Source organism: Salvelinus fontinalis, chromosome 21 (assembly GCF_029448725.1).
Source record: "Salvelinus fontinalis isolate EN_2023a chromosome 21, ASM2944872v1, whole genome shotgun sequence".
Taxonomy (NCBI): domain Eukaryota; kingdom Metazoa; phylum Chordata; class Actinopteri; order Salmoniformes; family Salmonidae; genus Salvelinus; species Salvelinus fontinalis.
In genome coordinates this window covers 27,036,345-27,053,999 of record NC_074685.1, presented here as the reverse complement: position 1 = coordinate 27,053,999, position 17,655 = coordinate 27,036,345, and positions in this window count along the sequence as shown.

The following is a 17,655-nucleotide window of genomic DNA, read 5'->3' as shown; positions in this document are numbered from 1 at the left end:
GGACGGAGCAATTTCCGTACCAGGTTGTGATGCAACCGCTCAGGACGCTCTTGATGGTGCAGTGGTAGTATTTGGAGAGGAATTTCTTCAGCCGCCCAGGACGTAGATACGCTTTTGCACCCTCTTGACAAGAGTGGTAGTGTTGTTGGTCCTTGTCAAGTCCTCTGTGATCTGGATGCCGAGGAACTTAAAACTACTGAATCTATACTGCAGTTCCAGGTCCCAGGTCCTGTCCCCATGGTTCTCTGCAGCCCGGGATCCTGGAACCCTCTGAATGATTTCCCTTCACTGGCCCTGTCTGGGAAGAGCACATCCCTCATTGGCAGATTGTAATTGGTTCAGAAAAAGGCATCCCTGCTTCTATCACTGTGACTTACTCAGTATCCCTCCAGGTCCCTCTCTCTCGCTCTCTCTCTCTCTCGCTTTGTCTTTCCTCTCTCTCGCTCTCTTTCTGTCCCTTTCCCTTCATGCACCCAATCTATTTTAGTCTCTTTTTCTCCCTCAGTCCTTCTTTCACGTCATTCCTTCTGTCTCTGTCTCTCTCTCCCTGTCCTTCTGTGTCACTGTCTCTCTCTCCCTGTCCCTCTGTGTCACTGTCTCTCTTTCCCTGCAGCATGCCTGGCTGCGCGGAACATTTCCTCGCGGTTGAAAGCTTGTCAAGCAGCACCTCTCTGTCATCGCCTGATCTGCTCACATCTCACAGCCACTAGTGAAGTGTCTCTGCCATTAAAGGTCAGCTTGTTGCCATCTGCCACCCACCACCATGCCAGTCTGTTACCTCCTGATTGGACAGGGGGAGGACAGAGAGTGGTACCTCCTGATTGGACAGGGGAAGGACAGAGAATTGGTCAAAGTGGGTGAAGTGCCCCAGGATGTTTTTTCCTATGGATGTTAAGGGTCTTTCCTACTGACCCTTAACATCCATAGGAAGTATCAGAGAGGCTATTATCTATAACTATATACTATCTCTCTCTTCCTCCAGCCTCTCCTTCTCAAGAATCCCCCCTGCTGTGCCGTTATCCTTCCTCTTTCACCACGACACAACTGCCTCTCTCCCCTCATGTCAACCAGATTTTCAAACCAATAACAATTTCTCTCCTGCTCCCAACCCCCCACCCTATCACTCCATTATTACTCTGCTGCATTTCCAATTTTCTCCCATTCCCAGGCATCTCCCCCAAAGCTCCTCTGTTGCTAGCTTGCGTCAAATTGCTGCAGAGTTGAGACAGGCAGGGGTTTTGTTGGGCTCGTCCCAATGCTCCTACACCTAAGAGACTCTTGCTGGGGCCGCCAAGTGCCAATAAACTTCAGAGAAACCTTCCCTGTGCCAGCCAATTATCCTCGGCCATTGTTGCCTCCGTATGCAGAAGTTGTGCTGCAGTTTGAGTGTGATGGGGTACAGCCATAGGAGGGAGACGGAAAGTGTTGTTATTGATAAGAAGCTTGCCCTTGAGATATGAAAGACTGTGCAGTACCTTTTGCAATGTTGATTGTTGTCCATAGGTCAGATGTTATGTAGTAGGTGAGTTGAATGACCTGGTAGCATTCGTGGTTACACAATCTTACCATCACAATAGCTAACGACACATAGATACGGTAGGGGGTCTACCTTATGCCTTGTCTTTTTTCATAATTTCTTGCTTGGCTGCAGGAATTACAATATGCTATTAGTAAGGCAATCAAGCAAGTTCCTGTGGCTGTCATCAGAATGCATTGAACTCTCCATTATTAATGAAAACCTCAATGTATATTAATGGTCATGCATGTTAATGGTATGGATTTTACAGTGCCTGAATTCAAAATGGATTAAACACATTTTTCTCTCACCCAAGTGAAAACAAGTTTTTAGACATTTTTGCACATTTATGGAAAATTAAATGCATAAATATCTAATTTACGTACTGTAATTATTCACACCATAAGTCAATACTTTGTAGAAGCACCTTTGTCAGTGATTACAGCTGTGAGTCTTTCTGGGTAATTCTCTTAAGAGTGTTCCACACCTGGATTGTACAACATTTGCCCATTTATTCTTTTCAAAAGTATTCTAGATCTGTCAAATTGGTTGTTGATTATTGCTAGACAACCATTTGTAGGTCTTGACGTAGATTTAAATCAAAACTGTAATTCGGCAGGAGGGCATTCACTGGCTTCTTGGTAAGCAACTGCGGTGTAGATTTGGAATTGTGTTTTGGGTTATTGTCCTGCTGAAAGGTGAATTCATCTCTCAGTGTCTGGTGGAAAGCCGACTGAACCTAGGATTTTGCCTTTGCTTAGCTCCATTCCATAAATGTTTATCCTGAAAAACTCACCAGTACTTAACAATTAACAGCATACCGATGACATGATTCAGCCAACGCTATGCTTAAAAGTATGGAGAGTGGATTTGTCACAAACATACCACTTTGTAGTCAGGACAAAAAGTGAATTGCTTTGCCACACTTTTTGCAGTTTTACTTTAGTGCCAAACAGGATGGATGTTTTGGAATATTTGTATTCTGTACAGGCCTCCTTCTTTTCACTCTGTCAATTAGGTTAGTATTGTGGAGTAACTACAATGTTGTTTTGTATATATAGTATATTTTACATAGATCCAGTTTTTAAATGGATACTTCGAGATTTTGGCATTGAGGCCATTTATCTACTTCCCCAGAGTCAGATGTTTTCCTGGATACCATTTTTGTCTCTGTGTGCAGTTTGAAGGAAGTTGCTAACCAGCATTAGCCCAATGACTGGAAGTCAATGCGTATCCACCAGATACCCATAGATACCCATGTACTTCCAGTCAGTGTGCTAATGCTAATTAGCATTGGCTCGCAAAACTACCTCAGTCTTCCTTCATACTGGACACTGAGACATAAAACTTGTATCCACGAGTCCGTTTGAATCTGGAGAAGTAGATAAAAGGTATCATTGCCAAAATCCGAAGTATCCCTTTTCTAAACTGTGGCTCGATCAGCCAAGGCCAATGTAAAATACACTATACACACAAAGTATGTGGACACCGCTTCAAATTAGTGTATTCAGCTATTTCAGCCACATCCGTTGCTGACAGGTGTATAAAATCGAGCACACAGCTATTCAAACTCCATAGACAAACATTGGCAGTAGTTGAAGAGCTCAGTGGCTCAATGTGGCACCGTCATAGGATGCCACCTTTCCAACAAGACAGTTTGTCAAATTTCTGCCTAAGTGCTGTTATTGTGAAGTGAAAACGTCTAGGAGCAACAACGGCTCAGCCGCAAAGTAGGCCACACAGGCTCACAGAACGGGACTGCCGAGTGCTGAAGCGCGTAGCTTAAAAATCGCCTGTCCTTGGTTGCAACACTCACTACAGAGTTCCAAACTGTCTCTGGAAGCAACGTCAGCACAAGAACTGTTCGTCGGCAGCTTCGGGAAATGGGTTTCCATGGCCGAGCAGCCGCACACAAGCCTGAGATCACCATGCGCATTGCCAAGTGTCGGCTGGAGTGGTGTAAAACTTGCCGACTCTGGAGCAGTGGAAATGCATTATCTGGAGTGATGAATCATGCTTCACCATCTGGCAGCCCGAAGGATGAATCTGGGTTTGGTGGATGCCAGGAGAACGCTACCTGCCCCAATGCATAGTGCCAACTGTAAAGTTTGGTGGAGGAGGAATAATGGTCTGGGGCTGTTTTTCATGGTACGTACTTGGCCCGTTAGTTCCAGTGAAGGGAAAACTTAACGCTACAACATACAATGACATTCTAGATGCTTCTGTGTTTCCAACGTTGTGGTAACAGTTTGGGGAAGGCCCTTTCCTGTTTCAGCATGACGATACCCCCGTGCACAAAGCGAGGTTCATACAGAAAAGGTTTGTTGAGATCGGTGTGGAAGAACTTGACTGGCCTGCACAGAGCCCTGAACTCAACCCCATTGAACACCATTGGGATGAATTGGAGCGCCAACTGTGAGCCTGCCCTAATCGCCCAACATCAGTGCCCAACCTCACTAATGCTCTTGTGGCTGAATGGAAGCAGGTCCCTGCAGCAATGTTCCAACATATAGTGGAAAGCCTTCCCAGAAGTGTGGAGGATGTTATAGCATAATAATGCACATGATTTTGGAAAGAGATGTTAGACGAGCAGGTGTCCACATACTTTTGGTCATGTAGTGTAGATTTAAAAATCAACCATCCCTTTGAAACATAAAAATCGTATTTTTGTTAGAAAATAATTACCTGTATATGTTTGAGGTTTTGGTTACGTATTATTGACTGGCCGGATTACAGTCCACACAATAACAGGTTGGCCTTAGTCTGGTCTTTGACAAAGAAATATATATACTTTCATTGACGTAGACAGGAAGGAAAAAGCGAGTGATGTGGACTGTTCACAGTGGGGTTTTCCGCTTCCTTCCGTTCCACTCTATTGCTTTCTCTCTTTCGCTCTCTTTCTCTGTGAACTCACACATCCACACACACACAAACAAATTCTCAATAGGCATGGTTTCTCTCTCATATTTTTCAGTTACTCTGTCACCATTGTCCCTGTTATCCCTGTTATCCCCATTGTGCTCCTAATTAGAAAGAGATTGTCACCCCCAGCCTCGTATAGTTTTACCAATATTATGTTCCCCACCATGCCCTGGCACCTGCCTGTGCATTCTATTATAATGGTTAGAATTTACAAAGTGAACAGGCATCCCTCCCCGTTTCACAGCTTTCATGTCAGAGCTCACTCAGTTATAATTGAGGCAGGCATGGTCTGAAATGCAGAGTGCAGTCTGATCTGGAAATCTGTTGCAGTTGTGTTATGAGTGTGAATATTAGAATGGCTTTGTCTTTCCTGGTTTCACATGTTGCCTTACAGCTAGAGCCAGAAATGGTGCCTGCATACATATGAATTAATAAATAAATACTGGCATTTCTTAACCAGGGGGAGGTTGGGAAGGGAATCAAAATGCCGTCATGATTTGGCTTAACTGACAGCTTAATGCTTCTATTTATCGAAAGGTATTCAAAGTGTATCACGAGCCAGAACACAGAAAAAATTAGCTGCAAATGCATCCAACCAATTTGTAGTCACAAGCTTGATGTAGTCATTGCTTGCAAGGAATATGGGACCAAATAATGAACTTTTGACTACTTTAATACCCTATAAGTGAATTTGTCCAAATACTTGTGGCTTTCCATGGGGGGGGGACTAGACACAAAAAGTGATTTCATTTCTAAAAGGTTAAACAGATGTGTACGAAAATCACCATCTTTGGGGGTATTTTCATCTCTAATCCAAAATGCTCGATTATAGAGCCAAAGATTTTTTTTTTGCTTCACTGTCCAAATACATATGGAAGGGAGTGTACATTTAGGATGCCTCGATCCCTACACCCTCCTTTCCAGATCCGTACACCTGGCTATTGCGCCCGGCCCGCCACAGGAGTCGCTAGAGCGCGATGGGACAGGAACAACCATGCCGGCCAAACCCTCCCCTAACCCGGGCGACACTGGGACAATTTTGCACCGCCCCGTGGGTCACCTGGTCGCGGCCAGCTGCGACAGAGCCTGGACTCGAACCAAGATCTCTAGTGACACAGCTAGCAGTGTGATGCAGTGCCTTAGACCACTGTGCCACTCGGGAGGCCCCGGCATGGTTTAGTCAGTTTGTGTCCTGATTTCACCTTCCTCCCTAACGTGGCCTCCTGCTGTATTCCAGCTGCTTGACATTCCCAGCAGCACCCCGAGCTGTCACCTGTAGTCAGACCTCATCCACCCTGACAGAACAAAATGGAGGGAGGGGGCCGGGGGATGTAATGACTAGGGGGCTTGACAGCTGGGACTCAGAAGGGGGGCGTCTAGTGACATTGAAACGCCATCCTTTTGCGAGAAGATGAGACGGGAATGGATGCCCTGACAGACAGACAGACAGAGAGACAGAACGACCGACGTGTGTACTAGAAGGGTTTGTGCTGCCTGTTAAATCAGGTTGCACGGTGCACCTGAGTGTTTGTCTCAACATCACTACATTGGCAGAGTGACAGGGATACATCAGTGATGTTTATTACCACCCTGTTGTCTCACTGCTGCTGCTGGAACATTGTTACTTTGTGTTAGTTGTCACTGTCTGGCTTTATTCAAGCCACATTATATGGTGAGTTCTGGGATAAACAGTATATCTAAGAGGATATCAACTTTTGGGTTATTCATCCAGACCATTAAAACCCCCCCATGTGGTGACAATCGTGCATCTCCCACATGGTTCCGATCAACATAAGGCTAGAGGTTTGTTAGGTATTATTTTGCTTTCTTTGTGTTTGGTTTCTATTACAGCAGGTTGTTTCAGAACTGGAATAGTGAGGAAAGCAATCAGCTGATTACTTTCTTTTCCTGCTGTTTTGTCTGGCATTCGTCTATTCTATTCCTTACTCAGTATTGCTCAGTGTGTTGCCTGAACGTCTGAGACAGTTCTGTTGACATAAGCAAAAGAGTGGTTCCTTGGTAATATTTTTAAAGTATGTTTCACCATGTTAGGGGAAAATCACGTGCTGTAGTTTAAACACTTTTATATTCTAGTGTGTTTCCCATGGGGGCTTTGAATTTATTGCATAATTAGTTGTGTAAAATAAACCTACAAATTTACCTCAAGCTTCTTTTCCTTTTCACTCCATAGTTAAGTTTACATTTGGTAATGAATTAAACAGCTCTATGCTATTAAAATGAGCTTTTGCTGACATCTTTATAAACTGAGGATAAGCTTAATCAGAGGATTGCAGACCAAGCACATTAGCCTACGTCCAACAAAACAAGGTGAAAATAAGTTAATTGTATATCAGGTTTATTTTTCTATTGCTCTACTAACCAACTAGACTTCTCTGGATTTTACATCTGTTTTTGTAACAATTATTTGAACAGGTTGTAAAAAACAAGCAAAAGAAAAGGAAACAGGAGACGTGTCACAATGTTTAAATAACATTGAGATGTAAATCCCGCGAATCAACATACGACTTATGTAACACTGCATGTACAGTAAGCTATTGAAACCAAACCACACTAGCTCCAGTAATCACTGTAACCTTTGCCAATAGAGAAGGAGAATTGTCAACATAGAGTGTATGCATGTATTCCCTCTAGTCCTTTCGGATTTGTGCGGACTGATGAACTGTCTCCACACCTTCTCATCACCTCGTACACACACTTACCCACTTCTCATGCTTACTCCCCCATAGTGTTAGTTCATGTCTTCAACATGGCATGGCCCACTCTGACAGCATTACTGCTATCAGTCAAATGCTGTGGGGGTACTGGCGTTACTGCCGTTATGTAACCACCCAGCCATCCTGATGGCTTCCTCATCCTCATCCCATCGTGGTCTAGGGCCCCAGGGAGAGCACAGTTCCTCGTTTCTCATGCCAGCAGACAGGAGGGTAAATATGACAGTCATCATCCGTGGGTGTCAGTTCTGTTTTTCCCTGTTATTTTTTGCATGTCCCTAGCCCAACAGTTTGTTCACATCCCATTGGGAGGCATGCACAGAGCTGAAACTCAATCTGTATGCCAGGAACTTTCTCCCCATCAGATCAAATGCAGAGTGATTTGATTATGCTGCCTATGTCCTTGTCCCTGGAGAGAGGTGAGCTTTTATGTACAGATGAGTCGAGTGCATACAGTTCGCATGCAAAGACGGTACGTAACCATGGTCACACTAGCCTCCCGGCCCCATTCCCTATGTGTGCCTCTGCCAGCTGGGATTATGTTTGCGTGTACACAGGTTCTGTAGACTAAATTGACAATGCATTTACTAATAGTAGACGTGACATGAATAACAGATGTTTAGAAGTAACATGAATGTCCCTTTTAAAGCTCTCTGCGATATAGAGAATGTTGCATCTATCTTTATGATCTGCGTCCTCATGTCACCTAGCCAAAAAGGAAAATATATGTATTTTATATGTGAGTGTTTCACCTCAGGTCAGTTGATTCTAGGGAGAAGAGATGATTCAGAGAGGCAAAGTCTGTCCATGTGAGGTCTGTCCCTAATGGACTGTAATTAAGCTTCTTGCTTCCTGCCAGACCATTTAAAAAACATGTGGTATATGATCACACTGGTAATAGATCATTTGTTGCATTACTTGTGAGGCACAACTGAGTGAGCATACCTCACCATCCCTCCACTGAGAAAAGGGGATACAGTCTTCCAGCTGATAGCAAAACTCAAGTTGCACTGCATTATTTCTGCCTCATGCGCCAGTTCATGTTGTTACTGCTATGACCAGAGAAAGTGAAATATTCCTCAATATGTAAAAAGCGGCAAACCGCTAATAACAACAACGCAAGCTTATCGGAACACTTTGCGATTGTCATTCATTGCAGCTGCACTGCTCGTTGTATCATGAGTGGCTTATAAAAGCGTTGAACAAATTGTTGACAATGCTGAATAACAACTTAAATGTGAACTTACTCAAAAACAGCAGCTCTTTGCTGTATTTGTTGAGTCTCTGGTCATGGGTTTAAAAGTTTTGAAATCTCACAGTATCAACTTTGCTGTACGTTCAAGGGTTCTTTTTACAGTCTATGGCTCGAAGAAACTGTGCACACACAAGAATCTGAGCTATCTGATTGGCCAGTGGTAGGCTTATAGTTGCACTTGATTTGCTCTCTGGACCTGCTGGGTAGGTGGAGTTATACCTTCAGACTAGTGGTGCAACGGATCACAAAACTCACAGATCGGATCGCGGTTTTGAGTCACGGATCGGATAATTTTTCCGGATCTACAAAAAAGAAAAAAAGAAAGGGAGACAAATATAACTTTGCTTTCCATGTATTACCTAAAGAACACTTAAAGCAAGGAACTTTTCAATGTTGAATTAAAATCTTAAAATAAAATATTCAATATTTTTGAACAATAGTGAATGAAAAAAATAGCCTGTGTCCACATCAAACAAAAGTAAAAAAAGAAAGAAAGCAAAGCAAAGCAGACCTGAGCTTATAATTTCTAATTCTTTTTCAAAAAGATGAGGATGTCTACATTGTCTGGGGAGAATGTAGAGCCCCTTTGCTATCACTATGTCCCCTGACGTGGAGAACACCCTCTCGCAAGGAACTGAAGTGCCAGGCTCAGCCAGGTAGCGTCTTGCCATCATGGCAATGTGAGGGTATTTACACTCATTGCTTTTCCACCATGCCAGTGGATCACCATCCACTGGAATGCCACTTGCTGCCTTGTAGGATGCCACCTCCTCTTTTGATGGTGTTGGCAAATGTCTTGCCTGTGTCCTTACTCGCAAAGGTCTCCCCGAAAAGCTCCTTCATGACCGAATTATTTTGTGGAGGAGATGCCTCTGAATCTGCTCCTGTCGGCTCTGTGGCTTGACCCTGCATAAAAAAATGACTATTAAACTAACTAATTATTTATTTTCATATTTCATAGAACTATAATTGTGGCAATAACATTTTAATAAAAGCCATTATTATTCCAAATAAAAAATGGATGATTCTAATAGCAATAGCATAGATTAAGATTAGACTGCAGTATATTTATTAAGTAATTCACTCTTATTTTATTTGTTTACCTCTTCAGTGGCCACAATCTCAGTGGTGAGATCACTATGTCCCCCGGTGTAGGGCAGGGTCTAGGTGAGACAGGGACTTGAACCTTGGATCCAGTACAGTAGATCTATGAAGGTAGTCCTGACCATTAGGGGGGTATCTGGTGTTCAGGTCCTCTCTAATGGCAGCCTTGACATCTTTAGTGATGGTGCTGTCTTCCTCACTTGGGGCCATGGATTGTAGGGTCCTTGTTTTCAGAGGTAGGGTCCTTGTTTTCAGAGGTAGGATCATGGATACAGACGGTGCCGTTTCAGTGCTCAATAGGGTTGTAACCGTTTTGAGGGGTTTGAGCACCTGGAGGACCTCCTCTGCCACTTTTACGTCATTGTCAGACAAGGTGACGATGTCTTTATGTTTTTTCAGGGTCTTGTCTGTCAGTGCAGAGTATACAGCTGCCTACTGCTCAAGATAGCTCTCCTTCATGTCATAAGTGGAGTTCCATCTTGTTGTGACATCATGTAGGAGCTTGTGGGTCGGTAGCTGTATCATTTCTTGCTTGGTCTTAAGCACATGAGCGGCTGTTGTGCGTCGGTGGAAAAAGGAAACCGCCTTCCTGATCCTCCCAAGGAGGCGGTCCATCTGGTTCACTGAGATTCCCCTTTGGGATGCTAAATAGATCGCATGTTTTGGACTGTGGCCCCAGTCCAGCTTCTATCACTGCATTTACTTGGTTCTTGGCATTATCTGTGGTGATAGAAATATCTCAATTGGGCCTCTCTAGCTTCCACTCTGCTACTGCTCCCAGCAGTACTTGCGCCAGATTTGTGCCTGTATGACTCTCATAGAGGGGGCGTGTCTGTAGCACTGGACTTCGCATATCCCACTCCTCTGTGGTGTAGTGAGCAGTCACAGTCACGTAGCTTTCCATTGCCTTGGTGAGGGCAACAGAAGACGTCTTTTTGTCGACAATTTAGATGTTTTCCTGTTCATAAAGATCTGGCACGATCTTCATACTGGAGTGGGCACGAGGGGATTTCCTAGCGTGGCTTAAGCACTTTCACCATATTTTTAAACCCTTTGTTTTCCACAACAGAGTATGGCCTCATGTCTGCAGCGATAAACTCATGTCTGCAGCGATAAACTCATGTCTGCAGCGATAAACTCATGTCTGCAGCGATGATTCTGCACCAAATGGCTGCTTAGATGCCGCGGTGAGAAGTTGTTGTCTCTTGGCTGAGTTGGCTCCCGTCACTGACACACACCAGGGTGATGACGCTTTAAATGAGTGTCCATGCTCCATGTATTTCCATGATAATATGGCTTTCTTGTGGCACAATGCCTACACACCGTAATGGTGTTGTCCACCACCCTTCTTCCGTCATCATATTTGACAGGGAAGCCAAAATGCTCCAATACATGAGACTTAAATGAAGCGGGAGGCTTTTCCAGTTCTTCAGCTCCTCCGCTAGCCATGGCTGTCACTGCTCTTTTTCTTCTTTGCTTTTTGCAACGCGAGCATCCAGGATTGATTCGTTGGGATTCAACATGCCCCATTCACGTGAACAGTACACACAACTGCTTTAAAAAAAAAAATCAAATCAACTGTCAGGCTTCAGAGTAAAACACAACATCTGTCTTGTCTTTATCTTTTCACTGCAACTCTGCATCGAGATTTAGGGAATTATTACTTTAAAACGTAACAGCGGCAGTAAATCTGTATTTCACACTATGATGGTTAAACTTTGCAAGTGATCCGCGGTTCACATGCGTGCCGAACCGTGGGGGGTGATCCGTACAGATCACGGATCAACTACGGTCTGTTACAGCACTACTCCAGACACATGTAATGGTTCAAAATGGGAAACCTTTGCATTCCCGGCGCTAGGGTTTTCTGAATCAAGTGCACCTACCGCCAACAGCGCTTTATTGTTGGGTTTCTTACAGAAATGTTTGGTGATCGACTAGGTATGCTTTGGAGATTGACCAGTCGATCGCTGTCACGATCGTGTACTGGAGAGAATGAGGACCAAGGCGCAGCTGGATATGAATACATCTTCTCTTTTTTTATTTAAAAGACGAAGATGAACACGACACGAAACACTTTACCAAAACTATACAAAACAACAAACGACCGTGAAGCTAAATAACGTTGTGCACTTACACACACAGGCTACAAACGTTCTGACATAGACAATTACCCACAATTAATGAGAGCCTATGGCTACCCTAAATAAGGCTCCCAATCAGAGACAACCGACATCAGCTGTCTCTAATTGGGAACTCATTCAGGTAACCATAGACTCTTCTAGATCACTCACCAACATAGACAACGCTAGAACTCTACACTAAACACAAAACCATATCTTACACCCCATAACCCCTTTACCAAATAAACACCCAACACCAACAAAACATAAACATTACCCATGTCACACCCTGACCTAACTAAATAATAAAGAAAACCAAATAATACTAAGGCCAGGGTGTGACATAACCCCCCCCTTGAGGCGCGAACTCCGGGCGCACCATACACAGTCTAGGGGAGAGTCTGGGTGGGCTTCCTTCCACGGTGGCGGCTCCGGCTCTGGTCGCGGTCCCCTCGTCACCACAGTACCTAACCACCTCCTAGGCTTTCTCCAAACGACCCCCCTCCACATTAACCCCATTGCATTCAGGGGCAGTTCCAGACTAAGGGGCAGTACCAGGGTAAGAGGCAGTACCAGGGTCAGGGGCAGTACCAGGGTCAGGGGCAGTACTAGGGTCAGGGACAGTACCAGGGTAAGGGGCAGCACCAGGGTAAGGGGCAGCACCAGGGTAAGGGGCAGCACCAGGGGAAGGGGCAGCTCCAGGGTAAGGGGCAGCTCCGGACTGAGGGACTGCAGCTCCGGACTGAGGGACTGCAGCTCCGGACTGAGGGACAGCCCATGGCTGGCTGACAGATCTGGCTGCTCATGGCTGGCTAACTGATCTGGCTGCTCATGGCTGGCTGACGGATCTGGCTGCTCATGGCTGGCTGACGGATCTGGCTGCTCATGGCTGGCTGACGGATCTGGCTGCTCATGGCTAGCTGACGGATCTGGCTGCTCATGGCTAGCTGACGGATCTGGCTGCTCATGGCTAGCTGACGGATCTGGCTGCTCATGGCTAGCTGACGGATCTGGCTGCTCATGGCTAGCTGACGGATCTGGCTGCTCATGGCTGGCTGACGGATCTGGCTGCTCATGGCTAGCTGACGGATCTGGCTGCTCATGGCTAGCTGACGGATCTGGCTGCTCATGGCTAGCTGACGGATCTGGCTGCTCATGGCTAGCTGACGGATCTGGCTGCTCATGGCTGGCTGACTGATCTGGCTGCTCCTGTCTGGTTGGCGGCTCTGGCAGATCCTGTCTGGTTGGCGGCTCTGGCAGATCCTGTCTGGTTGGCGGCTCTGGCAGATCCTGTCTGGTTGGCGGCTCTGGCAGATCCTGTCTGGTTGGCGGCTCTGGCAGATCCTGTCTGACGGACGGCTCTAGCGGCTCCTGTCTGGCTGGCGGCTCTAGCGGCTCCTGTCTGGCGGACGGCTCAGTAGGCTCATGGCAGACGGGCGGCTTTGCAGGCTCATGGCAGAAGGGCGGCTTTGCAGGCTCATTGCAGACGGATGGCTCAGATGGCGCTGGGGAGACGGATGGCTCAGATGGCGCTGGGGAGACGGATGGCTCAGATGGCGCTGGGGAGACGGATGGCTCAGATGGCGCTGGGGAGACGGATGGCTCAGATGGCGCTTGGCAGACGGGCAGTTCAGTCATCGCTGTGCAGACGGCAGACTCCTGCCGGCTGAGGCGCACTGTAGGCCTGGTGCGTGGTGCCGGGACTGGTGGCACCGGGCTGGGGACACGCATCTCAGGGCTAGTGCGGGGAGCAGGAACAGGGCATACTAGACCCTGGGGACGCACATTAAGCCTAGTGCGTGGGGCCGGAACTGGTGGTACCGGGCTGGGGACACGCATCTCAGGGCTAGTGCGGGGAGCAGGAACAGGGCATACTGGACCCTGGGGACGCACATTAAGCCTAGTGCGTGGGGCCGGAACTGGTGGTACCGGACTGGGGACACGCATCTCAGGGCTAATGCGGGGAGCAGCAACAGGACGCACAGGACTCTGGGTATACACAGGAGGCTTGGTGCGTAATTTAGGCACTGGTGGTAAAGGGCTGGAGACACGCACCATAAGGCTAGTGCGTGGAGGAGGCACTGGTTGTACTGGGCTGGGGACCGTCACAGGAGAGTTAGTACATAGGGCTAATATAGGAGGTGCAGGACTAGGGAGGCGTACAGGAGGCCTGGTTCGTGGGACTGTCCTCTCCAGACGGGTAGCACGCACATCAGGACGAGCATGGAGAGCTGACTCAGGTAACCTCACATCCCGCACACGCTCTGTCGGGCGGATCTTGTGCCTCACGCACCAACACAGCAGCTCCCTCATCTCACTCTCTTCCAACCTCCCCAATAAATCCTTAACCGTCTCTGCATCATTCCCATTACTCCCCTCCAATCTCAGCCCGACTGGCTCAGGTTCCCTCTTAGAGGAAGCACGGGAAGCACGGGAAGTTGACGCAGTCCTCCCATCTGGACTCGCCACATTCCCCATGAGCCCCTCCCCAAGAAATTTTTGGGGTGTACTCACGGGTCTCCAGCCTTGTCTCCGTGCTGCCTCCTCATATCGCCTCCTCTCGGCTTTCGCTGCCTCCAGCTCTTCACGAGGGAGGCGATATTCTCCAGGTTGTGCCCATGGATCTTCTTCCAATTCCTCCTCCCAACTCCAAAGATCCTGTGTAGGTATGTCCTGTTGCCGCCTTCCATGCCGCTTGGTCCTATGGTGGGTAATTCTGTCACGATCGTGTACTGGAGAGAATGAGGACCAAGGCGCAGCTGGATATGAATACATCTTCTCTTTTTTTATTTAAAAGACGAAGATGAACACGACACGAAACACTTTACCAAAACTATACAAAACAACAAACGACCGTGAAGCTAAATAACGTTGTGCACTTACACACACAGGCTACAAACGTTCTGACATAGACAATTACCCACAATTAATGAGAGCCTATGGCTACCCTAAATAAGGCTCCCAATCAGAGACAACCGACATCAGCTGTCTCTAATTGGGAACTCATTCAGGTAACCATAGACTCTTCTAGATCACTCACCAACATAGACAACGCTAGAACTCTACACTAAACACAAAACCATATCTTACACCCCATAACCCCTTTACCAAATAAACACCCAACACCAACAAAACATAAACATTACCCATGTCACACCCTGACCTAACTAAATAATAAAGAAAACCAAATAATACTAAGGCCAGGGTGTGACAATCGCAATCAACGTGTTGGTGACCACTGCAAACAGAACCCCCTGCATGCTCCTCACGCTATCTTTCTTCTGACAGACAGACAGTATTTAATCCACCAAATGAAAAATGTCTCACCAAATCCTACTTACTAGTTAGTCACAGTCCCTCTTGAAGTTCAGAAGTTCAATCCATTTTAACTCACATATAGGCATACTGTGTTAGGATGAGAATTTGTAGATAGGAGAGAGTTTTTTTGTATTGGCAGGTATTCTACCATTGGCATAGTCAAAGAGATATATGACTGCATTATTTATGGTGGGCTCCCGTTTTCCCTTATTATGTCAACCTCTTATGACTCCGGTAAATAATGTAGACTCCGTTGTTATATCAAGTTCATAACCCTGCCTAGTGACACACAAAATCACACCAATAATCTCTTTCAAGCTGTGCATATCCTTCTATGTTGTAATACCCACTGTGTGTGTTATATGACTAGGTAATACATTTCAAAGAGAATATTCACAAAACCAAAGACTCCTAATTACTGGTAGAATAGAGGGGGCTGTTTTCAAAATACACCAACTAGTCAGAGTAGCCTCTAATGTCTTGTTATCTTGTATCATATTGTTTTTGTTTTTCAATACTCTCCCCATATTCTTTGGCATTAAAACCTCACTTATTTTTAAATGTTTGAAATTATATTTGTACAGTACACTTCAATCTTTCTTCCTTTGTTTAAATAGTTGTTGTGTTGTTAATGTGAGAGGCATTTTAATTAAATTACTGTGCAACATGATATCATAGGAAAATGTCATTCTGAAGTTTTTGCTAAAAAACATCACAACATAATGCATCAACTAATTGATGTTCGTCAATACATAAAAGTAAATGGGGGGTGGGAAACATCAATCAATTGACGTTTATGTCAATATATCAAAGTAAATGGGAAAAGAAGTGCATCAACCAATTGACGTTTATGTCAATACATTGCAGTAAATGGGAAAAGCGTCAACCAAATTAAAATAGGAAAAGAAGAGTGTCGACAATTGATGTTTATGTCAATACATTGCAGTAAATGGGAAAAGATTAGCATCAACCATCCTTCACCTCCTCCACCCTCACCCCCTCTCTCTTCCTCCCTCTCACTCTATTCTATCTCTCTATCTCCGCCCTCTCTACCTCCCCTCTCGCTCTCTCTCTCCCTCCCCTCTCACTCTCTCCCTCCTCCCTCTGTCTCAATACCTCTCTCTCAATTCTATTAATTATTTTCCTTTCACTATACCCCTTTATCTCCCTTTCCCTTCTCTCTCTCCCCCCTCTATCTCACTCCTTTCCCTTCTCTCTCTCCCCCCTCTATCTCACTCCTTTCCCTTCTCTCTCTCCCCCTCTATCTCACTCCTTTCCCTTCTCTCTCTCCCCCCTCTATCTCACTCCTTTCCCTTCTCTCTCTCCCCCCTCTATCTCACTCCTTTCCCCTCTCTCTCTCCCCCCTCTATCTCACTCCTATCCCTTCTCTCTCTCCCCCCTCTATCTCACTCCTTTCCCTTCTCTCTCTCCCCCCCTCTATCTCACTCCTTTCCCTTCTCTCTCTCCCTCTCCTCTTTCCCACCTCCACAGACTGGATATTGGATGCATATAAGTTAATACATTGCATTCAATGCAAAATATATGCATTAAGGATATTGATGTATAGGTTTGCATCAATAGATTTGATGCAGAAGTCAATACATTGCATTGAAGACAAAAACGTTGGTGATAAAGCTGTAATAGGTAAATTGGTAAAAGACTAGGGCTGTTACGGTGACTGTATAACCGCCACACCGGCGGTCACGAGTCATGATGGCAGTTAAATTCCATGTGACCTTTTAGTCACGGTAATTAGGCTTCGCCAAGCTCTGATGCTGCTGATGGTCATAAGTAGCCTACCAAACTTGCTAACTGCCTGGTACTCAGCACTCTATTGTCCCTCTAATCACTCTGACATCAATGCAAAATGTTCGAAAATCAAATCAAACACTTCATGAGAGCTCATGTTGCGCAACATTTCTATAGGCAATGCAATTGCGTGAGAAAACACTGATGGCCCCTATTAAAAAGAGGAGGATCGCATCAGCTTTCTGTAGGCTAGGCCTACTATATTTATTTTTCAACTATCCTAATATTAAGCACATTGCTCCTCTTTAAAACAGCAGTATACCTGGTTGGCATGACAATAAACCACAGGGAAAAGCGTTCTCCATTCGCTATTTAAGTGCATAGATTACATGTATTTTCCCCCCGCTGCCCCTGTTTTGATACAGGTGCATGATAATGGTTCATTCTAAATCAAAACAAATTTCACATATATTACTTAGTATATGTAAAGACAAGATTAAATCAAGAACAATCTGATGGGTGACACTATTAGCCTATCACTTGGGAATTATATATTATCACAACGATGCCCATTTCTTTTTACTTTTTCAAATCGTAATCACACTCATGTAGCCTAGCCCATAGGCCTATATGTTTTGTTAAGGTTTGTACCACAACTAAAGTGGATAAATAACTTCTTAAGATGAAGCACCTGTTTGGGATAGGGGGCAGCATTTTCACTTTTGGATGAAATGCGTGCCCAGAATAAACTGCCTGCTACTCTGTCCCAGATGCTAATATATGCATATTATTAGTAGTATTGGATAGAAAACCCTCTGAAGTTTCTAAAACTGTTTGAATGATGTCTGTGAGTATAACAGAACTTATATGGCAGGCGAAAACCTGAGACAAATCCAACCAGGAAGTGGGAAATCTGAGGTTTGTAGTTTTTCAAAG